The 24,377-nt window shown below is 45.9% G+C and overlaps 1 protein-coding gene and 1 pseudogene across 2 annotated transcripts in view; one reads left to right on the top strand and one right to left on the bottom strand.

Moving 5' to 3' along the window:
* Nucleotides 1-24,377, bottom strand: part of Prkcb (protein kinase C beta) — a 335,554-nt gene that overhangs the window by 123,014 nt on the left and 188,163 nt on the right. The gene's annotated exons all lie outside the window — the stretch shown is intronic.
* LOC110297336 lies at nucleotides 19,299-19,619 on the top strand (annotated as a pseudogene).

The following is a 24,377-nucleotide window of genomic DNA, read 5'->3' as shown; positions in this document are numbered from 1 at the left end:
AAGGAAGGAAGGAAGGAAGGAAGGAAGGAAGGAAGGAAGGAAAGAAGGAAAGAAGGAAGGAAAGAAGGAAGGAAAGAAAGAGAGAAAGAAGGAGAGAAAGAAAGAAAAAAGAAAAATGGAAAAAGGACGAGGAAAGATGCCAGTGTCTACCTCTGGCCTCTATACATATACCACACAAACAACTACATACACTAACAACTGTATATATAATACATACATGAGCACACACACTAACAAGTTATATAACACACATAGCACTCACACTAACAAGTTTATATAACACACACTAACAAGTATATATAACACAGACATACCACACACATGCACATACTCTAACAAGTACATATACTACACATGCATACGCACATGTGCATACATACACTAACAAGTACATATAACATATGCATAATTTTTTTTAAAAAATTTAAGCATCTTTTTATCTGGATGCCACAGTTTAGTACACTGTATTTTCTTTTCTTTGGTTTTTTTTTTTTTCAGTTCAAAGATATTTTCTAATTTCCTTTGAGATTTTTTTCTTTGAGTTAAACCATGAATTAGTTAGAAGTTAGTCCTAAAGTTTCTGTATTTTCTCAAAGGATTTTTACTCCCATCATCGTGATTCCTATCTAAATACTAACAACACCTAACTATATCTCTTCACTGAGCTCCACCTTGTGTGGAGTCATCACTGACAAGCTCTCACTGGATGTCCTATAGGAACACTAAAGTCAACATGGCCAACATTTTTATCCTCTCCCTTTCCTCCCTCATTGTTTTAATTACTTTTCTGTGACTGTGACAAAACATCATAACCAAAACTTATTAAAGAAAGCATTTAATTTGGCAGCTCACAGTTCCAGAAGGTTAGAGTCCATGACCATCATGGCAGACAGTATGGCAGCAGGTGGGCATTGTGCTGGCGCAGTAGCTGAGAGTTTACATCTGATTGATTCACAAGCATGGGTGTGAGAGAGATGAGGGGGGAGGGAGGGAGGTGTGGAATGGTGCAGGCTTTTGGAAACCTCAAGGACCTCTAGCAATGAATGGCTCACCTTCTCCACAAGGCCACACCTCCTAATCCTTCTGAACAGCTCCACTAGCTATGGACCAAGTATCCAAATAGACGAGTCTATGGGGGCCAGTCTCATTCAGACCACCACACTCACTTCATCTCTTGTTTTCAGTGACACTTTTAGGGAGTGTCCCACCATCCACCCAACTGCGTAAATGAATTTGAAAACCAAATTGTCCCTTCCTGTGGGTTTAATCTATAACTACAATCTATCTGTCCCATCTCCTTATCATCTTATGTGCTTAAGCCATGCCACATCCAACTTAACGATGGCGATGCCACAAGGCATTTCTTAGTTCCTTTTCCATTGCTGTGATAAAATACCCTGACAAAAACAACCTAAGGAGCGAAGGGGTTATTTCAACTCATGGTTCAAGGTGAACACGTGATGCCTGGAGGTGCGTTTAGCTCACACATCAGGGCAGGAAAGTCAAGGCAGGCGGACCTTGAAGCAGGTGGTGACAATCCACAATCAGGAAGCAGAAGGAGGTGCATGCTGCTCAGCTTTTTTTCTCTACAGTGTTCAGTATCCAGCCAGGGAATGGTACCACCCATAGTGGGCAGATCTTATCACCTCCATTAACATAGTCAAGATAATCACCTACGCCATACCCGCCACCCCCAAATGTTTTTCTGTTTTAGACAGTTGATAATTAACACTAACCGTCTCAGGGACTGTGGTTGCTAACTCGTATTTGAAGCCCGACATTGGGCTTGGCTTGGATGAGTGGCTGGCACACAGCAGTTCCTCCTAGGGTGGCTGCTTACACACTCAGTTTTTCCTCTCCTAGGAAGAGGAAAAGCCTCCTAGTTGATTTCTGACCTCTAATCTTACTTTACCCACCCCATCCTCCATATCCCAAAGTGATCTTTCAAACATTCAATTCTGACCATATGTTCTCTAAGCAGAAGCATTTCATAGTTTTCAGAAAGTCTATTTATATTTTTCACTATAAAACTAGGTCAAAGGAGAAAAAACTATATAGTTATCTTTAAAAATGATTTAAAAGACAACTGAAAAATTAGGCAACAATTCTTTTAACACTTAGTGAAAAAGGACTAGAGAAATGCGGTTCTCGATGTAATAAATGTACCAGTGGCTTTCCTCCTGCTTCCTAGTAAACCTCAAGAGGCATATCTATTAAGACCACAATCGAATTAAGAATGCCTAGCATCACACTATAATTTAGCATCCGTCTAGAAGTGCCAACCAGTACAGTCACATGAAAGAAAAGCATAGGAGTTCTGGATGTTGGGAAGGCGAGCATACTCCTAACTAGCTTGGTCTGACTGCGTCTTAGGGAACCCGCTCAAAGGTTCTAGCATATGATTGGCACCATTTTTCTACTTTGTAACTCTGACCACAATTTTCCACTTTTAATCTCAGTCATTTTTTGGTTAGGATTTTCAAGAAAGTAGCACTTAAACGTGTAGACTTTGTTGAGTAGGAATTACCTTTTTTAGTTAGAAAAGGAAAAGTTAGGGCAGATCTGAAAGGAATCCTTCTGTCATGTGAGGGCAGGCTTGTGTCCATTACTTTTAACAAACTAACGTCAGGAGGCTGGAGAGATGATGTTCCAGTAGCTAGAGAGATGGCTCAGTGACTGGAGAGATGGCTCGATGGTCAAATGTGCTTGCTATCTATATTCAGTTCCCAGCACCCACACTGGACAGCTCACCACTTCTTGTAATTCTGGCTCCAAGAGTCCCAACACTGTCTTATAGCCTCTACAGGTAACCTGTACGGAGGTGCACATACTCACACATAGACACATACACATGCTTTTTAATAATACAAGTACTTTTAAAAATAACACATAAATTCACTGGAGTCAGAGGCAACTTGAATGTCCCAAGATTTTAGTCACTCTTATTCTCCTGAGTTCTAAGCTTACATCACTGTGAGACTCATGGAGCTTATGGGTTCCATAACTGACTTTTTCTGAGAGTCAGAATATTGGAAGTCGTGGCCGTTTTATAACCCAACACACCTAGTTTAGTGTTAACTGTTTTAGGCACAAGTGCCCCTGATAACTCAAGGGACCTACGATTCTCAGGGTTACTCTATATCTACTATGACCCCAGACTGTCACAGTTGGAGCCCAGAGGTCTCTCCTCTTAGGAAGCATTGTGCCCACTGAGGTCTCAAGCCCAGTCTCCTTATGCCTCAAAGTTCCCAGGAGTGAGAACAATTCCCTGACTGGGTCCTTCTAGGATATAATGTTTGTCACTTTGAATAGGACAGAGCATGTGAGGCTAAATGGAGACAAAAGAGAAACTTGTCAGACCAGAGAACCTGTCCCCATGAACATCTGTTCCCTAGGCTAGCCCTGAGGGTCTTTCTGTATACAGAGGACATCTGTTCCAGGAATTCAGCAGACAAAAAGTCAGCTTTGCCTCTTCTTGTTTAGAGAACGCCTCCCTCCTGTTCCCTGTTGAGGGAGAACAGGGACAAACAAGACTTAATGCTTCCTCACTCACACCCTCAAGAAAGGAACCAAGATGAAGTGCCCATGAGGCCCTGTCTTTGCCTAGGTCCTGAGTAGATGTAGCAAGCAGCCCCCAGTCCCTTCGCTGCAGAGGCAGATGACATGGCTCTGGGCTCTGCTTCGAATGTGATTATTTCTAAAGATGTGACATAAATACTAACATGGGGTCCCTGGAGCTGCAGAGTTGCTACTTGGCAGCTTAATTTGGACATTCAATCAAAACCGTTCACAGTAGCTTTGCACAGCCCAAGCAGCAAAAGCCAGAAGCCACGCAATCTGCTCACTGTGATCACTAAGTGATGGGTTTAATTTCCAGACGCTTGGGACAGAAGCCTCCCCAGCTCTGAGGAAGGCAGTCTTGCTTCCCTTCTCTGGAGAAACAGTGCATATTTTCTCATTTCTTCAATGGGCTCCCCGTTTTTGATAGAAGAGTCCAATCTACATTAACCACATCACTGAGTCATGGAACTCAAAGGATTTTGAGAAGCTGACAGCCACATGCTCAAGTCATGTTCCCCAGGCAGTCGGAGGAAAGAGCTGTCACAGGAAGATAAGTTTCCTGTTTCTTCTACTGTTGTACAGAGGCGATGGGGTAAGAAACAATCTGTTGAAGAAGTCCCAGCAGAGAAATGTCTCCCTGTTATATACTGTCAAATATCCTCGGTAGCACAGAAGCCATGAAAAAGAAGAAAATGTTCCTGGTGAACCCATTTATCATAAATGCATGACAGAGCGATAGTTAGATGTTGGGGCTGTGTGTGTGCATGGATCAATGGGTAAATGAACAGATGGACAGATGGGTAGGAAGACAGATCAGTGGCTGGGTGGCTGGGTGGATAGGTAGGTAGAGTGATAGATGTTTGCACAGATGAATGTACATATGAATGGCTCAGTATTTGCATGATGGATGGGTTGATAGCTGAATGGGTAGATATATGGAGGGATGGGTGGGTGATTGGATGGAAGAATGAATCAATAAGTAGATGAGTATATGGATGGGTGAATGGGTGGGTGGATGGATGGATGGATGGGTGGATGGACAGACAGATGGATAGATAAGTACATGACAGAGGAACATGTATGGATGATAAAGTAAAGAGCCTAGTTTAAGGGAAGTTGCCATTCCCATTGTCTAATTTTCTGAGCTGTTCATATCTCAAAGCCATTCATGATTAGCACCTTTTGAACTCTCCCCCTATGCTTTGCCACTGGACATACACACATGTGCAGAGATACACGTTTCATTCAAAAGACACTTCCAAACCACTCAAGCCAAGAGTTAAAATACCATCTGGCCATGTCATCCTCATCATTGCAAGAGGATTCTGGGGGACGTCTGACATACCTAGGCATTTAGACACTGAGCTCTGGGGATGTCTATGATATGGGAGCATCCTGGGAAAACTGGTGGGACTTCAAGAACAGCCACCCCAAGAAGGTCACAGCTACTTTCTACCTGCTGGAGAAATACTGGTGGTGGTTTTTGGAAGAATGCCTAACCAGACACTGATATAAATCTGATGCTCATCTCCAAAAAGCTTGCATGACAGAGATAAAGTGCATTCTAGCACAGACCCCACCCCCATCCCTGCCTGACCAGAATGCTCAGAAGGAAAGGGATGCCCTGCAGAGCCTACCCACCTGAGATACCATCTCTGGCTCACAGAGAGCAAGCCCTAGGCTGTTTCTTCCTTCAGCACACAGAGACTCTATAATAGGCTATGGCTTTAAATGATTTGTTTCCCCAATTCCCACTTTACTGGATTCTGTCACTTGTGCCCCGAGGCTCTTCCCGCCACCCAGGCCCTGCAGCTAGACATGAGTCATCTCCTCTTGCCTCAGGGAGAGAGTTGTCAGGTGTGACTGAAGAACAAAGGCAGCAAATCCTTGACTTTTTGGTCCTCAAAGCTTCTGTCCCCTCCTTCTTCCCCAGCAGGGCTCAGAAGGTGAACTGCAGGGTGACAGGGAGCAGTCCCTTCTCTGCTCTGTGATGCACCCCTCTGGCGCCCAAGCTCTGACTTATACTTGCATCCAGCACTGGCTTCCACTGCAGCAGCTGCAGGGCTGGGGATGGAGCTGGGTTAGGAAGGTGCCTGCCTAACAAGTCCCTAGCATGAAGGGGGTGTGGTGGTGCACACCTGAATTCCCAGCACCTGGGAGGGAGAGGCAGGGGGATGGGGAGTTCAAGGCTATCCTGACTACAGAAGTAAGTTGGAGGCCAGCCTGGGAACACCTGAGTCTCAAAACAAAAACAAACACAAAAATCCACAGCGAGCTCCCATGCACACCTTGCCCCAATACAAAATCCCAGGACTGGTCCCAGACTCTCAGTCCCAGAGAGAGGCTGGATCCAAACCTGACGGGGCAGAGCTAGAACATACAGCCGAGACATGTACTTTTCTATGTGTGATGAAAGATCCTCTCTCTCCCAGCCCATAGGCTGAGAAGTGGTTTCTCCATCTATTGTCCACAAAGCTGCAGCAGGCTAAAAGGCAACAACAGATCCTCAGACACCACCCAGACCTCTCGAAGCAAAGACCAAACTGAGTGTTCCGTTACTGTAACAAAACTTAAAGCTCCTGAGGTATGAGAACCACCACTTTTGGCCAGCGCTGTCTGACAGAACTTACTGGAAGAATGGAAATGTATGCTCTCCCTATTAGCAGCCCCTGGTCACTGGCTGCTGAGGATGTGAAGTCTGGCTATTGTACAGGAAGAACTGAATTCTTTACTTTTCATTTAATTCTCATTGATTCCTATTTAAATGATCCCATGTGGCTGATGGCTGCCATGTTGTACTGAGCGGCTGGAACACTTACGTCAGCCTCCTGCCTGACAGACCTACCTCCGTACCCTCTTCTTGCAGGTCAGCCTACGAGCTGCAGACAAATTAATCTTCTCGGAGCATAGATCTTATCATGTCGTCCCTGAGCCTGAAACACTCTCAGTGACTCACCATCCCTTTCTGAGTTGAACGAAGTCCATTTCCTTCTGTTCTTTTTTTTTAATAAGACTAAAAATGATTTATCTCAGAATATGATTTTTTTAAAAAGACTAAATAATTGTAATATATGACAATGAGTGAGCTCCTGTAAAAGAATTGTACTGAACGCTGGTTGTACATGAATCTCATTTAATCCTCACCAAAACCTTATGATATACATATAGGGCTCTCTCTCCACTTCACTTATGTGAAAACCGAGCTGAGGAGATTGAAAGATGCGTCTGACATCCCATAGCTGTCAATAGAAGAGCAGGATTGGAACCCATGCCAGTGCTGGGGACAATGGTGAGCTCTGTAGATTAAGAAAAAAGGACTTCAAGGATAGCATGGTCTACTTGGTGACACCCAGTCTCAAACACCATGACTATACAACTATCTCTAAGACATCCCCCCCATCCTGGCAGGTTTTCCTGGGTCAAGTTTGATGTTGAATGTGCCCTCTGTTGGTTCGTCAGTGGTCGCATTCCCATGGAAGCAGCTTCAAGGGCTCCGTGAAACATGGGCACACTTGTTCTTCTGAAGTGAACAAGCGAAAGCTGTCATCAGATGTCTTGGATGCCTCTGGGTAAAGATTAACATATTTATCCCCAAAATAGCATATCTTTGCATCTCAGATGGTATATCTGGCACATCTTAAGGGAAGTCAGCACGTCATTCATCAAGGTGTTAACAAACAAACAAACATGATGGAGGACCTTTTAAAAATGATACAGACAGATCAGGCAGGTGAGAGAGCCAGACAGGTGAGCAAGGACAGGTACCTGTTAACTTAGAAAAGATGCTGAGGAGGGAATGAAATCTGATCTCAGCCTCCATCCCAGAGTGGAGAGTCTTTGTGTGTGTGTGTGTGTGTGTGTGTGTGTGTGTGTGTGTGTGTTTGTGTGTGTACACATATGTATGTATTATGTTGAAGCCCTGAAGGATATTGGAAGTCTCTGGGTAGACCAGACACTAACTTTGTCATGGCTGGGCCATGTCCTGGGGAAGGAACAAACAAGCCACAGGGACAGAAGTGCTTGTGCCATTGGTTATCTGACAAGTGGTATAGAAACAATTTAAGCATCCGCCATACCAAAGCAAGTGAGTACTACATAGACACTTCTTCTTGTTGTTGTTGTTTTAAAAATGAGTTTCATTTTATTTATCATTTATTTTTATAACGTGTGGTGCTGGGAATTAAACCTGGGCCTCATGAGTGCTAGGCTAATCCCTCTGCCTCTGGGCTGCATTCCCACTCTCAGTTTCACCTTTAAAGAGGTCTCCAGAAGACTGCATAAGAACTGATAACAAGCTGATGGGGGGGTGGGGGGCGGAGCGGGACAGGGATGAGGAGATATCAGATGCCTGCTAGGTGTTCTGGTGAGCTTCCTCCACAGTGCTCAGGCCCAGAGTCCTAGGTAATGGCGCTCTTGTGTGGAAATTTGACAAGGTGGGACCTAGCTAGAGGAAGAAGATCAAGGGGGTGGATCAAGAGAGTGTGTAACCCTGGCCCACTCCTTCACCTCCCCTGACCCCTGTTCCTTTTCCTCCCCCAACCTTCTTCCTATCAGGAAGGGCAGCAAGAGCTCTTCTGTCACGTGTCCCTACCACCATGATGTCCTATCCAACTACATGGGACCAAGAGGCCACCACAGGATGACCAATCTGAAACTGTGAGCCAAACCCCCTTTTTTATTTTATTTATTTATTTTTTTAAATTTTTTTTATTATGTATTTTCCTCAATTATATTTCCAATGCTATCCCAAAAGTCCCCCATACCCTCCCCCCCACTTCCCTACTCACCCATTCCCACTTTTTGGCCCTGGTGATCCCCTGTACTGGGGGATATAAAGTTTGCATGTCCAATGGGCCTCTCTTTCCAGTGATGGCCTACTAAGCCATCTTTTGATACATATGCAGCTAGAGTCAAGAGCTCCGGGGTACTGGTTAGTTCATAATGTTGTTNCANCTANAGGGTTGCAGATCTCTNTNGCTCCTTGGATACTTTCTCTAGCTCCTCCATTGGGGGCCCTGTGATCCATCCAATAGCTGACTGTGAGCATCCACTTCTGTGTTTGCCAGGCCCCGGCCTAGTCTCACAAGAGACAGCTATATCTGGGTCCTTTCAGCAAAATCTTGCTAGTGTATGCAATGGTGTCGTCGTTTGGAGGCTGATTATGGGATGGATCCCTGGATATGGCAGTCTCTAGATGTTCCATCCTTTTGTCTCAGCTCCAAACTTTGTCTCTGTANCTCCTTCCATGGGTGACTGTTTCCAGTCAAAGCCCCTTTTTTAAAAAGTTGTTTGCCTCGGGTTTGGCTCACCGACTGTAAGCTGACTAACACAGTGTGAGGTCATGTTTACGGAGGGATGGGGAATGACGAAACTCTAAAGAGGTCGTGGTTGAACAGAGTAAAAGTCCAAATACAGTCAGCTTTACTTCCGTGAGCTTCGCATTTTCAAAAGGAAAAAAGAAGAACTAGCCATGTGTGTGCGCAAGTGTGTGTGTGCAACACTACACTGATCCAAATCGCAACCAGACCACAGAGTGCAGCAGACTCAACTGGGCAGCTTCGGGACCGTAATGACCTTGGCAGAGATGCTGCAACTGGGGCTTGAAAACACCTGTGACATTTCCAGAATGTTCCCACCTCGATCCTCGTGATGCTGAAGTGCTGAAGCTGTACACAGAGCTGGTAAGGAGTGAGGCAAGGCCTTGGCTGGAGCCACTACCATCCCATCCATTCTCCCCCCAGTCCTCTTGCCTCTACCTTTGGACTTCAAGCATATATGGCTGCTTGCTCCTCTTGGCAAGCTTCTGCATCTGAGAGAGTAACAGACAGACCGAGTGTGTGTGCGGGACCATGCTCCACACATACTGTCTAACAACTATGTGCAGGCTGAGCATGCCCGACAGATCTTTCCTTAATGACTCGGACCTTCCCACCAAATCCCAAGCAGTTCTGCCAGCTCTGGAGAATCTGACTAGGCCAGAGCCATCGTCTCTGCATACACTCTGGGATCAGCTGTGCCCTTCCCTGAGGGGGAAAGATGCAGAGTAAGCCTTAAGCAAAAAACCCAAGAGAAATTTTGTAAAGGAGCGTCATGACCCAACCGTCTTTGAGATCCTTCTCTGCCTGCAAGGCCCCCTGCCCTCAAGCTGATGCCCATGCATTAACAGACCTCAGCACAGATCAGCCATCATCCACCAGGCTTGCAGAGCAGGCGCTTGGAGCTCCCCCTAGAGTTCACAGTGTACCTGTCCTTTATCCAGAGGACTCCCTCCATGGTCCTTTGCCAAAAGCCCATTTTGCCTGCCTTTCCTGTCTCTGCTGCCATTTCCTCCCTAAGGCCCTTTTGGGCCTCACCTCACCCCTCACCAGCTCTGTTCCATTCAGCCTCAGCATCTCAGCACACCCAATGGCTCATTCAGTTGTTACCTAGAGAAGAGACTGTGACACCCCAATGTTTTGAAAGAAGCCTGTGCTCTGATGAGGACTTTGGGTCTCAGTGACACTACTTTCTAGCTGTGTGACTATAGGAAGTTTCTTGGGCTGTCTGGGTCTCGGTTTTTCCCTCTGTAGTATAAGAATAGTAGCAATGCTACCTCATAGAATTGTGTATTAGTGTGGGGGTGGGGTGGGGGTTGCTTAAGAGCTATGATGAACACTACGTTATTATATGAATTATCCTGACTACAACCTATTACTGTTCTATCCTACTAAGTGCTGAGGAAAATCATTTGTATGTACTTTGCAAATGTTGAATAAATGGTTAAAGGTCATTAGACTCCCCAATTCCCTATAAGATTAAAGCCGCCTGTGAGCAGGATCTGTTCCTATGGTGACCACATCTGGGTGCCCAGCCTGAGTACCAGCATCCAGCCCAGTGCATGTGGTCAATGAATGAGCATGGAACTGATACATGGGCAAAGAGCATGCTTGCCTCTATCTGCTGCAGTGTCCCAGTGACTGTGACACGGCAGTCTCTTCTCTCATTCCCTGGGCCACCTTGCATTTGCATCCGGCACAGAGCACACTCCATCTACTTGCTGTGTGAACCAGGGTGATTCAATAGACCAGCACAGTGAGGAACAGGCTGCATGCTGAAGGACCAAACAAATGGCCAGGAACCACACATCCCTAAGAGCATCCTTAGGAGACAGAGAAGATCCTAATGTGCAAAGAGAATTTGCAGGTGCCATGATCCATTCTGCTAATGACCGTGACAAGGGTGGCACTTGCTGAGCAGTCTATGCGCACATGTTTAAGTGTGTTCATGTGCGGAGGTGTTCCTTATCCCCACTGTCCTTGCTCCTCACAGCCACACTTGTTCCACGTCTCCCTGGGAGGTCCAGCTGGTTTAGGAAAGTCAGTGTCCTGGCTGATTTGAAAACAGGCTGTTCTGAGACCATCTGCTTCCTTTGCCCTAGGACATAGGAGCTGGCGTAAACTGTCCTCCTGTGCAGTGTCTCCTGCATTTCAAGCAGTCTTGTCTAATCTCAAGCCACTTTCTATACCAAATTCATAAAATGTGGTGGTGAGGTGTGGAGACACCGAAGCCAGAGAGCCTGGACTTCAAGAGACTCGTTGTCATTCAGTGGCTCTGTGCCCCAAGTCACGTACTGTCTCAGTGACTCAGATCCCTTCTCCAAAAGAAGGGGCTTTATAATAAGAATGTTATCTCACTGGAACAGTGTAGTAATTAAGTGAATTCATACCGTCTTTGGCATATAGTAAACTTAGAGTGTTCCATCTTGTGATTACTGGCTATTATTCTGCATTGGCATCCCATAATGCTTCCACAGCATACTTGGTGAACTTAACACACACACACACACACACACACACACACACACACACGGGTGCTCAGATACACAACTGGGCCTAAACGAAATGACCATTCTTCACCACTCTTCTTGCAAAAAGCCAAGCGTTTGTCTTCACCTAACACTCGCAACTGCTACAGCAAGAGCAAACCCAGTGTCAGAGTAACCTCCAAATTAAACAAATGCCTCACCTTCCAGTCTTCATCCCAATTAGCACTCAATTTTTACACAGTCACTAAACCATGAGTCTGTTCTGTATTATATATATTTTCATTTAGCTTCATAATACTCCCACTAAAAACAACACTGAAAACCAAACAGCAAACATGGCTGATGGGTGGCAGTGGGGAGAGCTCTATAGGAGGAGGAGCCCAGCACTGTCTGGACTGAGGTTCACTCTGGGCCACAAGCTGACTCTGGGCACAGGGCAGGAGGCCAAGCAGCTGCTGAGGGGCAGAAACATCCCAGAACTTGAGACGGACTCTTCAGACGCGTCTCGGATAAGAGTTTCCAGGAAAGCAGAGCCTGGCATGCCAAGATTCTAGAGAAGAGAAGGAGGTAACAGAAGGCCAGTGCAGGGCTTTAGCAATTACCTACAAAGTCTGAGACACCAAGGTGAGGTCAGTGCAGGGTTCTTGGAAGTTTCACCATCCTGGTAAACAGAAAGTGGTGCTCCAGACCTGAGGCAGGAAAGGGCAGGACCTGAGGACATCTCCAGTCCCTGACAGGCAGGGCGATGCTGGAGTAGATGGTGAGGAGTGTAGTCATTTATCCCTCTCTAATGTAACAAGGAGGGATGGGGTTCGGGTGGAGGAGACAAAGCTCCAAACAGAACACACCAAGAGGACCAGAGGAAGAAACCAGACCACGGAGCAGACTCCCAACTGTGATTCGGATTACCCACACTGTTGACAACAGGAAGAGTTTCACCAGACAATAGGCTACAGAGAAGAAAAAAAATGAGAACTTTAAATTAAAATAATTCCCAAATTGAAGGTCATTGTACAACAGACCTGACAGAGATTTCTCAAAACCTGTTGTGGTCATGAAGAACAAAGGACACTGTAAACGGTCATGAGCAGCTCTCTGGTCCCAGAAGACAAAGGAGGCGAGGAATGAAGCTTGGCCTTCCAGGCCAGATCCCAAGGTACATCAAGAATGAGACCCAACAAAACCAGTCAGATGCAAGTAAGAATCTGGGGTTTAATTAACAGTAGAAGCTATGCCGAGTAACTCAGGCCTGTAAGTACAGCTAACTACAAGGCTGAGGCAGGAGGATCACAAGTTCAATTCCCACCTGGGCTACAGAGGTTGTTCAAGGACAGCCTTGAACAATTTAGCAGAAACAGAGGGTTGAAGACATACCTTAATGCTGGAGTACTTGCCTGGCATGCATACAGACCCAGGCTCCATCATGAGTCCTTCAAATATCTTGGCTTTTAGAAATGCACTACAGTAATGGGAGGCAACGATGAGGGCAGCGAGAGGACGGGGACAAGGAGCTCCTCACTATTGGTGACATGTCTACAGTCTATAAGCACTCAAGTGTGAGCATTTGTTAAAGTACAATAAGGTAGAATTGCAATTTATGGGGTTAGCAGCAGGTTGGAGGCCATGGGAAACAAATGAGCAAGCTGAGAGGAGGCAGGGGTACCGGCGGTTGGGAGCACGGGAGTGAGGAGCACGAACAGTTGGAAGCATGGAAACAAAAAGGATGGAAAATGGAAGAGAGTCAGAGACACTGGGGCGCAGTGGGGACGGCTCACATGGGACTGTCAAAGCCCAGCACAGAAAAAGATTAAAACAGAACAGACAAGAGCCATTCAATATGGTACCAAATTAAGAGTTAAGGGGTGTATAATCACCAGACAGGATAAACACACAGAGAGACACATATACACACACATATACATGCACACCACACCATACACACACCCCTCCCCCCACATGCACCACACAACCACATCACACATATACACACACCACACACACACCACACCACACCACACCACACCACACCACACCACACATACACACATTCCACACACACACATCACACCACACACACAAACATAACAGTCAAGCTACTGAAGACCAACAACTAAAAGAAAGCCCCTAAGCCAGATTAAGAACACATGGCCTTCCAGAAGTCAATAATGAGACAGACTCGGCAGCAGCAGCGGTGGGGAAACAGTGGGGTCACATCTTTAAAATGCTGTAAAGAAATGATGGACAATTCAAATTCTACATTCAGCAAAAACATTTTCCCCAATTGTAAATATGAATAAAAAATATTTTAAAATTTATTTCTACTTTTTACTTTTTACTTTTTATTTCTCTATTTTACTTTGGCAAGGCCAAAGTAAAATAAAATTTCCTGGATCGAAAGGAAAATGAAAATCCAGAAGTGTATAAAGGGAAAAACAGAATGGCTAAATCTATTTATCAGTCAAAACGCAGGTGGGTCAGATAGGGCAATAATCATGTGCAGCTTAAACATGAAGCTGGGATGAAGGAGAAGGGACCCGTCAGTGGAACAAATATATGATGTAGGAACCCAGGATCATTGAAAATAATGAAGACAAGGCTGCATAATAAAATCTCAAGACTGAAAAAGGACACTGTGCCTTTATGTTGCACAAACTGTAAGACAAAGTAGTAGATTTAAAGACAAGAAATCTAAGGAGATAGAGACACATTTGAAGAACTGGGGAGACAGTCCAGTATAAAGCCCTTGTTACTCACAAGGTTTGAATACCCAGAATCTATGTCAATGGCAATAGCTGTGATTCCTGCAACCCCAACCTCGGCTGGCAGATAAGAGAACCCTGGAGCAAGCTAACTAACAAGTCCTGCCATTTCAGCAAGCCCTGGGTTTGACTGAGAGACCCTACTCTCTGAGTAAGATGGAGGAGAGCCGGAGGCTGAGCTCTGTTAACATCCTCATACATCTTCCACCTGCACACACACACCTACCCATGTGTGACCCCTACACACATGAAATGGAAAGAGGAAAAAAGTCATAAGAAGACCATCATCCACTTAAAAGCTATGGCAATTATGATTTATAATAACAACACTGCTTCAAAACACATGAAGTGAAACTTGAGACAATCAAGACTATCCAAGATCATAACTAGACACCTAAAAATAAATAATGATTTATTTTTAATTATGTATTTGTGTGTGTACAGGATTATAGCATGATTTATTTTGTGTGCTTTGCCCTTTAAAAGATTGGTTGCTAGTTAACTGGCCCATTGAGAATGCTCAGCTGTTAGGACTGCTTCACCTTGTGACCTTCAGTGTTGGGACTTCTGGGAACAGGAGAAGCTGAGAGGGGAGAGTGGGGTCCCACGGGCAAAAGAGGAAGATCAGAGAGCAGGGTTAGAGAAGACGGTGCAGAAAAAGAGAAGATTGAGTCAGGCTGGAGAAGAGGAGGCAGTTGGGCCAGACGAAGATAAGCTGAGCCTGAGAAGACATTGTTAGGAGGCAGTTAGGAGAAGAACTCACAAAGCAGAGAAGAAAAAAAAGGCGAAAAGCCACACAGGAGCATTTGAGAGCAAGTTCCTACGGATGTCAGAGGTGTTGGGTCCCCTAGCGCTGGAGTTAGGTGGCTGTGAGTGGCCAGGCATGGTACTAAGATCACTGTCCTCAATAAGAGTAGTGCAGGCTCTTGACCACTAAACCATCTCTCCAGAGCTGAACACCTCTTTTAATAACAGAACACGCAAACAAAATCACGACAAATGAAGAAAACGTCAACAAAGGAAACCCATGGGAACTATTGCAACAGTAACTGCACAAATGCATTCTCTGCGAACGCACAGGAAGTATTCACCAGCACCTCAAAGAAATCCGGTATCCTCTCTGACCGTGGTGGAAAGAAACAAGAAATCAAAAACAGCAATAAAACAAAACAAAACAACAACAACAAACAACTATCTACAAGTGCTGGAAAATTAAACATCTATTTTAAAGTAAGCCACCAGAAAAAGATTATCTAGTGGACATTCAAATATACTTCAGTTCTATAAAAGTCAAGCAAAGCTGTGCTTACAGGAGAATGTGTAGCCTTAATTTACAGAATGAAAACGAATGTTCTTGTTCTCTCTCTCTCTCTCTCTCTCTCTCTCTCTCTCTCTCTCTCTCTCTCTTTTCTGCACATTAGGCCTCAGCATGCACAGATCACAGCACATGCAGCCATTCATCCCTCTAATCACAACATTCAGGAGCTTATTAGCATTTGCTCACCACAGAAACAATGCCATGAATAGCTTGTGCCTGTCCTGGAGTCTTTCCCTGGATTGAGCCCAGACAGTGGGAAATCCCACACCCTAGGCTAAAGTTCTGCAACATTCTATCAGCCACAATGGCATTCCCCCTGATCGCCACCACCCTTTGCATGGGCATGCCTGCACAGTATTCCAGGTCTTCGTGCAAATGCCATTCTTTCTCCACTGGAAGAAACTAAAACTAAGAGAAATGTAGCAGGAAACAGAACTTAATCCAGATGGTCCAGCTCTGGGACCTGATGGGATACTGAGTTAAAGGCACCAGCCTGATGGCACTCAGATGCCAACACCACTCCTAGCCTTGAAGGGCCTGAAGAAATAGTGTCGCATAAGCCAAGAAAGATCTAGTAGTACGGAGAAGGGGCCACTGGCACAGGTAAGAACAGACACTTTGGGACAGAAAGGTCTCATGCTCTGTCTTCTACCATCCTCTCACCTCTTGCCTATGGCTTAATACATGAACTCAACCGAGAGACAAGAAGCAAGGGGCCCATGAGATGTCCTCTATGGGCTCAGTGTCCTGAGAAAGAGTAGATAGTGAAGGAGGGTGAGGGGTATGTGTACGGAAAAGCCAGCAAAGGTATACACGGATGCTTACTGGTAAGAACATCAGCTGGGCAAGGGGTATAGCCTATAATTGCAGCACTCAGGAGGCTGAGGCAGGAGGATTGTGAGTTCCAGGCCAACCTAGGCTACAGAGCAAAACTCTGTCCCCAAAATAGTTTCATTCAGAGCAGAGTGAAAGACCAGTGATGTAGCCCCCATATGGAGCAGTCTCCTTGTCTCCTTGGCTGCCAGAGCAATGGAAGGAGTGGAAGGAGGAGAAGGGAGGCAGACAATGGCCACATGTGATGAGCTATAAGGTTAGTTACATAGTGGGTTCTTAGCTTGATGGATGAGGTCAGCACCTCTGGTCTATTTGCTGTGAAATAAGATTATTCAGTTCTTCCCCTGCCTGCTTGCTCCCTCCACGTAGTCGGGAACATGACCAGCCAATAAAAGGGGGGAGGGTCTTTTTCATTCTGTCTATCTAGGCCAGTGGTTCTCAACCTGTCAGTCATAGCCCCTGTGGGGGTTGGACGACCCTTTCACAGGAGTCGCCTACCCAGTATCCTGCATATCAAATATTTACAAGAGGATTCATAACAGCAGCAAGATTACAGTTTTGAAGCAGCAACAAAGTAATTTTAGGGTTGGAAGTCACCACAACATGAGTAACTGAATTAAAGAGTCGCAGCATCAGGAAGGTTGAGAACACTGCTCTGGACTGTCATGTGACTTGCCTTAGCAACTGGACCATCAGCCAATGTGGTACAAACTTAAAGATGCTTGAGAGGGCTGAAAATAACTCATCAGGTAGCCAACTTTCTTTGCAAGCATGCCAGCCCAAGTTTCAGTCCTCAGCACCCATGTATGAAGCCAGGCTTGTGGTTGTACACCTGTAACCCCAGCATTGGCAGACAGAAATGGGCTTTTCCCAATGCCTGCTGACCAGACAGCATAGCCAAAAAGGCGAGCTTCTGGCTCAGTCAGACACCCCATGACAACGAGATAAGAGGAGAGATAATAAAGGAATATATCAAACATCCTGACCTCCAGAGAAACACATACTGGCATATGTTCCCATCTCTCTCCCTCTCTCCCCCCCCCTCTCACACACACACACACACACACACACACACACACACATACACACACACACACACAGTATTTGTGAACCAGAGAACCAAGGTTTGGATCACTATATTTTTCTGTTGTTGGTCAGAGGATGCTTGGGACCAGAAAGAATCGCCTGAGCAAGCTAGAGATAGCCTGCTGGCTTGCATAATGGTTATGCTTGTCACCCCAACTTCCACTGAACTATCAGCCATGACAGTGGAGACATTCTCTGACCATCCAGCAGACTGGGTCTTAAGAACCCTCCAGCAATAGACCCACAAAATGAAGGAAAGAATGCTTGCCATTTTAAGTGGACTTTATTTGGGATGATTTGTTATGCAGCAAACGCTTACTGTTGCAACTAGTAAGAAGTTGTGAAATAAGCTCACTCGGGCTTCCCCTGCCTGCTTGCTCCCTCCACGTAGTTGGGAACATGACCAGCCAATGAAAGGGGGAGGGTCTTTCTCATTTTGTCTGTCTAGGCCAGTGGTTCTCAACCTGTCAATCATGGCCCCTGTGATCATGCACCTTCTTGACAACAGAACCACAGTGGACAGCGCATGTTCATTTGTGGATAATGATGCCAGAGGGAGGCAATGAGAAGGAGGACGCTCCACTTTACTCCGTGAAGCCACTTCAGGTGAGCTTTGAGGGTTTTTTTGTTTTTGGAGGGAGGTGGGAGAGAGAGAGAATGAATCTAACTGTTTAGATTGCTCTGTCCCTTCCAGCTTTCTTTTCTCTTTTAACAAATTGCCCTGTGAAGAGACTCCTTTTCTATTTTCCCTCCTGGGAAGTTATTTATTTTTTATGGGCTTCTTTTGGGAAATAAAAATCAATTTTGGAATGCAAGTGATACATTTTACTCTCCCATAATGAAAGCTAGAAAATTAAAGGCCCCAAGGAACAACCTCTCTGTACTGAAATGATGGTGAATGCAGCCCCCAATGTTCCTGGGCGAACATTTTATAAATTGTGGCCAGTCTTCACTGATGGATACCTGGAAATTGCTGGTGAAGGGTGGGGCCGTTTCCAAGGGTGGCTCCAGATGGGCATGGGTGGGCTCAGATGGGTTCTTACACCCATCAAAAGGCATTTTCAGATCATCTGCTCTGTAATTCACAACTCTGAAAAAAAGAATCTACATTCACAGGAGCTCTCCTGGGTGCGATTCTGACACCTGTTCACTTACGTACTAAAGAAATAATTAATGAACATCTATTATGTGTCTAGACTGACTGATAGAAGACAGACAAGTGGCACCTTCTTAAAGCTCACAGTTTAGGCAAAAGCTGTAAACACCACAGAAGACCTCTTAAGCTAAGCTCCGTGACAGTATATTCCAGTGGGGTGATTTGTGTGTCTGGAGCACCACCAAGCGCCCTGGAGAATAGTTCTGTATGGAACAGGGCAAACAGTGAAAGCCAGAAAAATTGAAGTGTGATCAATTGCAATAAGGTCCCACTTGATCTTTGACAGAGGTGGACCCCTAGGAAAGCCTTTCCAAGTCTTCTCCCACTGAGACAGAGAACAGGCTGCTGGTCCGCCTGGGTCCCCCTTGACAAATCATGGTGGGCTTCCCTGGAGTGGCAGCATAATCAGTCAGACTGTTGCTCCCTCCAGGGTGGTTCCTGGGAGAGGCATGGCAGTACCTGGTCAGCACTCAGCAGTTTGTGCCCTGAGGGGCTCGCTTTTGCAAACAGCATCCATTAATTACATGGGGAGCCCTCCCGAATCAGGCCAGGTCCCATACAAAAGCAAGTTCATATTCCAAGTGCAGCATTCTGCCTTAGGATAAGGATCAGTGTGGTCCCTGGGGGTCCTTTCTAAATGATGTATATAAGGGTTTGATAAGGCATGGCCAGCATAAGCTCATGTGCTTGCATGGGTGCACACACATGTTAAATAAATGACTAAATGCAATACATCTAAAAATTTTTAAAGATTTTTTTTTCAGACACCAGGACTGCAAGATGGCATTGCTCATGCCACTAAAGGAGAAGCAGCTCACAGAGATTAAACTCGGAGACCTGTTGAGCTGGATATCAATGTTGGATTTCACCCCTGATGGTATTGCAGGAACCTTTTGGAGAGGTTATGACCAGTATTACAAGTACATCAGGGTTCGGAAAGGCAGCATCTCAGGGATTAACATGGTGCTGGCAGCCTACATGGTTTCCAGCTACTGCATTTCTTACAAGGAACTCAAACATGAGCAAGTTCCACTGAAGAGGGGTCGCTGTGGAGGGCACTTCACAGCTGATCATAGCCATCTGCCCGGCTCTAATCCATGAAGAATTCAACTGCGGCTGATCCTTCATGCCCTGACTGAGAACTAGTGTCCGATAAAAAGGGACTGACGGGTCCATGTAAATAAACATTTTTTTTTAATTTTTTTGAAGGGATGGATAAAATATTCCACAGTTAAAAGCAAACACTGCTCTTGCAGACAATCTTGGTTCAATTCCCAGCATCCACATGGTTGCTCACAACCACTCCCTCCTCTGGTCTCTGGGCTCTTGTGTAAATGTGATGCATATAAACTCACACACACACACACACACATGTCACCACCACTACTACTACCACCACCACCACCACCAACAACAACAACAACAACAACAACAATAAATTAAGTATAAAAGGCATTTGGCTAAGAGGTCCCTAACCAAAGCCTCGCTGTGTCCTTGATGCTGTGTTCACTGATCAACAGATCCCCTCTTCTTCGGCATGCTTCTGTGAGGCGTGTGAGGGAATGGGGGCCCTGGTGGATCAACTAGCCTGCCAAAAGTCCCACAGAATGTGACAGGGCTGGAATCTGAACACCATTCAACCTGGCAGCAAAGCCCGTGGTCCCCTCCTTTCTTCCTCAAGTCCTCCCATGATACCGGTAGTTCTTCCTTCCACTCTCACACTGAACCCGCTCAAGCTCCTCCATGAACAACCTTGTCCGACATTGTCTCCTCTGGCCACCTGCTTCCATAACCCCAGTTCTGTCCTTTTCTCCTCCATTTTGGACAGTTTTGTAGATGTTTGCCATCCACATCCATGCAATCATTCATGGGGGGTAGGGGGCTACATCCACCCATCACCCTCTGCGGTCCCCTTTCATCTTGGAACCCTTCCTTTACAGCTCATCCTCCAATGGCTACACTATTAAAGAAAACAGCATTCGGTCCACAACCAGCACCAGTCAGAGTCTCCACAGTGATTCCTCTTTCATCCACGGTGGGATGTCAAAGGACCCAATCTTTGGTCTACAGTTCCCTTCCCACTCCTCAGCTTCCCTGCTGTCTCAAACGCCCAGCATCCTAGCCCTTAAAGCGCTCCACCATTGAACCACCACTGTCGGAATCTATAAGTTAAATGACCAAACTGATGTGCCATCTTCATCCATAGCTCACCATTTACTACTTCTGGTTGGCATTCTCTAACCCCTGAAGCAGATCCATGCCCCCACAGTCCTAACAAGACTGCTCTCCTAACCCTAGGCTCTCTATCGCCTGCCTCTTGCAATAGCTTCCTCCTCTACCGCTGTGCCTGTGACTTCTGCATGTATCCTCTCAGCTCTCTTTCCACAGCAGCATCACTGGACCCATAGATCCTCCCTGCCTCACGTGTATCATCCCGTATGTGACCCCAAACATCTCAGTCTCCATCTGGACAAAAGCAAAAGCCCCATCGTTTCCTTGAATGAGCCCCTTGGTCCTTTTCTCCTGGCTGAGCCCCTATCATGTTCACCACCCGCACATCTCCCTGAGCCAAGAATCTCAGGTAATCCTTCACCTCTCCGTCTCTCTCTCCTGGTCCTATAGATCAATTTATTCTCATCCTTCCATTTCTGTTGTCACTGCCTTAATTCAAGTTTGCTCCATCTCATCCATCCTACTGAGATCAATAGTTCCTTGATGGGTCTCTAAATCTCCCGTCTCTTGAACGTCCAATCCTTCTTTTTAATTGTCACCCATGGTATCCAGATCCGGCCATTACCATCTCTGGGGGCCCACCAACGCCTGCGCAATGTCTAGAATCCCTAGGAAGTCTGAGAAGGGCTGTCTGTGATCTACCATCCATCAGCTTTCGCTGCTGCTCTACAGTCCAAACAATACCAGAAACCCATTGCACCTGCGTGCCCCTGGGCTTTCTTCATTCAGCCTGACAACCCACCTGATCCATCTATTGAATCATGTATCGAGAAAACACTTATTGTACAGCTGTACGTATCAGTTATATTTTACACTTATGTATATGGAGGTTTAAAAAAAATAGGAAGATTCTTGTCCTCCCTCCTATGGAGAACAGCAAACAAGAATCACAATAAAAAACTGATCCATGCCAAGAGGACAGCAGCGGAGATTGATCGGGGCAGAGTTTCTCTAGACTGTCCTGGGGTTTCTTTGAGAGGGTGACATTTAGTCCCAACTCATGGACAGCAAATAGTAGATGATGAGGCATGGGGAGGGGAGGCTGGAGAGATGACTCAGTGGTTAAAGAACTTGTTACACCAGCATGAAAGCCTGGGTTCAGATCCCTAAAGCAGAGCCCACGTATAGCTGCAATCCCCGATGGGAAACAGACAAATCCCCAGCAGCTTGTAGGACAGCCAGCCTGGTACTCCCAGGGGCAAACAAGAGACCCTGTTTCAAATAAGATGGCAATAGCTGATGCCTGAGGCTGTCCTCCAGATGCATACTGTCTCTCTGTCTCTGTTTCTCTCGGTCTCTCTCTTTCTCTCTCTCACACACATACAGAGAGAGACAGAGTCAGAGACAGAGAGAGGGAGAAGCAGAGAGACAGAGAGAGTTCTAAAAAAAGAAGAGCATCTACAGCAGACACAGAGAATGGGTTTGAGGACTTGGGACTTCAGTTGAAAGTCTGAGAAGTCTTGGAATAGGTGAAGTAGGGGAGTACTGACGGTAGTCTGATTTACATTTTAGAACGAGCCCTCCGGCTGGGTAGGAAGAGTGGATTTCAGAAGACAGAAGCCCATGAAAGTTTCCATTTATCTTTCAAAGTATAAAAGAGGCAAAGCGGCTCGCAGAGTCCCAGCAAGGGGCAGGCAGGCTTCCCACTAGCGTTAAGTTCCTGCCCATCCACAGTCCACCAATGTCTTTGACTTTGGGGGGGGGGGGGCTTTCGTGACCCTAAGGTTAGAAGTGACCCCTCCCACGTTGCTGGCATCCTCATGTCCCTAGTGTGCTCACTGTTCTTGCTCTCTCAGCAGGTTTGTGAACCAGTGTGTGGAGAGCCATACTCACACCGTGAACCCTCATGGTGTCGGGGGAAGAGCCTCCCACCACGAAAGGATTTGAAAAACAACCGAATGAATAAAGGCAGAGAGGAGATCTGCACTCTCGGAAAGCAGCCTATGATCAACCTAGGACAGGAGTCAGTCGCACCTATATTTAACTCAAGCCCCTCTGATCCCAGCATATGAAGAGTTTGGGTGCATGAATTTACCTCTCTGAGGCTGCATTATTTCTTTATGTTAAACTGGAAAAGGCCATCAACATGGAATAGGAATTACCTCATAGGTCACCACGGGGTTCTTAAAAAAAACAAAAACCAAAAAACAAGAAGCTCTAGCATTTCTTCCTGTTACCAAGTGTGCTGGCTGGAGAAAGGCGAGGTTGGCCCAAGTCAATACACAGAGCTGGGATTACTGAATAGTTAGGGAGGAGACGCTGCCCCTTTAAAAAGCTTGTTATTATCATTTTGTATATATGAGTGTTTGAATGCATCCATGTGCACCACCTTATGCCTGCTGCCTGTGAAGACCAGAAGATGGCACATTCCTCAGAACGAGAGTTAGAGACAGCAGTCAGTATCACTGGGAGCTGGGAACTGAACCCAGGTCCTCTGCAAGAACTGTGAATGTTCTTAACTACTGAACCATAACTCCAGCCCATTCTTGTTTCAACTCTTATGCTCAGCAAGTATTTGTTGAACACTGACCAGAGACATAAGGCAGCCAGCACCTCCATCTCTTTCCACAATAAACACTCTAAGGACATAATCTGCTGATAGGATTGGGCTGGGGCTGGGGCTGGGGCTGCGGCTGGGGCTAGCCAATGCACCCCGTGCCCAAGACTCACCAATGACAAAGCTACAGAAATAACCTTTTGCATTGACTTTCAGGCTCATGTCCCAGGCAGGAGGCCCTCTCTGGAAACCTGCAGAGTAATATCCTTGTTGAAGAAACCTAGATCCTAATATTTGCCTGTCTATCATGTCTAGAAAAAAGTGTAACAGAAAGTCGCCTAACCTGTCTCTTGAGAAGAGATTATACTAAGCCCAGGTTAGTTTAACATCATGAGTTGAGGAGATCTGGTAAACCATACATAGCCAAGGAGAACCCCATGGGAAAGCTGGTAGCTCCAAGGCAGAAGAGAAATGGAAGCTGTGTGTTTGCTGAAGGCTGGAGGGAAAGCATACCTACCCCTCAAGTTGAAGTCACTTCAGTTCCTACAGCCTCAGTGTGGGCACAATGGCTAATGGCATAGGCTTTAGATTCAACAGAACAGGAATCAGACTTCAGTTATGCCCATGCACCAAGCCAAGTCACCGTGGGTAATTTCATGGGTTGGTTTGAATGAAAATGACTCCCATAAACTCACAGTTAGTGGCACTAATGGGAGGTGTAGTCTTTTGGGAGTAGGTGTGACCTTGTTGGAGTAGGTGTGGTCTTGTTAGAGGAAGTGTGTCACAGGGGGTGGGCTTTGAGGTTTCAAACACTCATGCCCGGCCTAGTGTCACTCTCTCTCTTCCAGCTGCCTGCAATCCAGATCTAGAACTCTCAGCTCCCTCTCCAGGTCCATGTCTGTCTGTGTGCCTCAGTCAGTAAAGCCCTCTGAGTATCAGTTTCCCCAACTATAAACGGAGAGAAAAACATATCAGTACAGAAAAAGAACTAAGCACTGTGCCTAGTACAGACTGTGCTAATGAAGAAGTAACAAAATTCTAGGCCTTTAGGTCGAGGCTTGGGAATGTAACCTTTGTGACTCATTGCTCCAAGGTATGCTAATCATACCTTGATAGCGACATTCCTTCCT

This window comes from Mus caroli, chromosome 7 (genome assembly GCF_900094665.2).
Source record: "Mus caroli chromosome 7, CAROLI_EIJ_v1.1, whole genome shotgun sequence".
In the NCBI taxonomy this organism is placed as follows: Eukaryota; Metazoa; Chordata; class Mammalia; order Rodentia; family Muridae; genus Mus; species Mus caroli.
The sequence above is the reverse complement of the archived record's forward strand: the minus strand, read 5'-3'. Positions and strand labels throughout refer to the sequence as shown.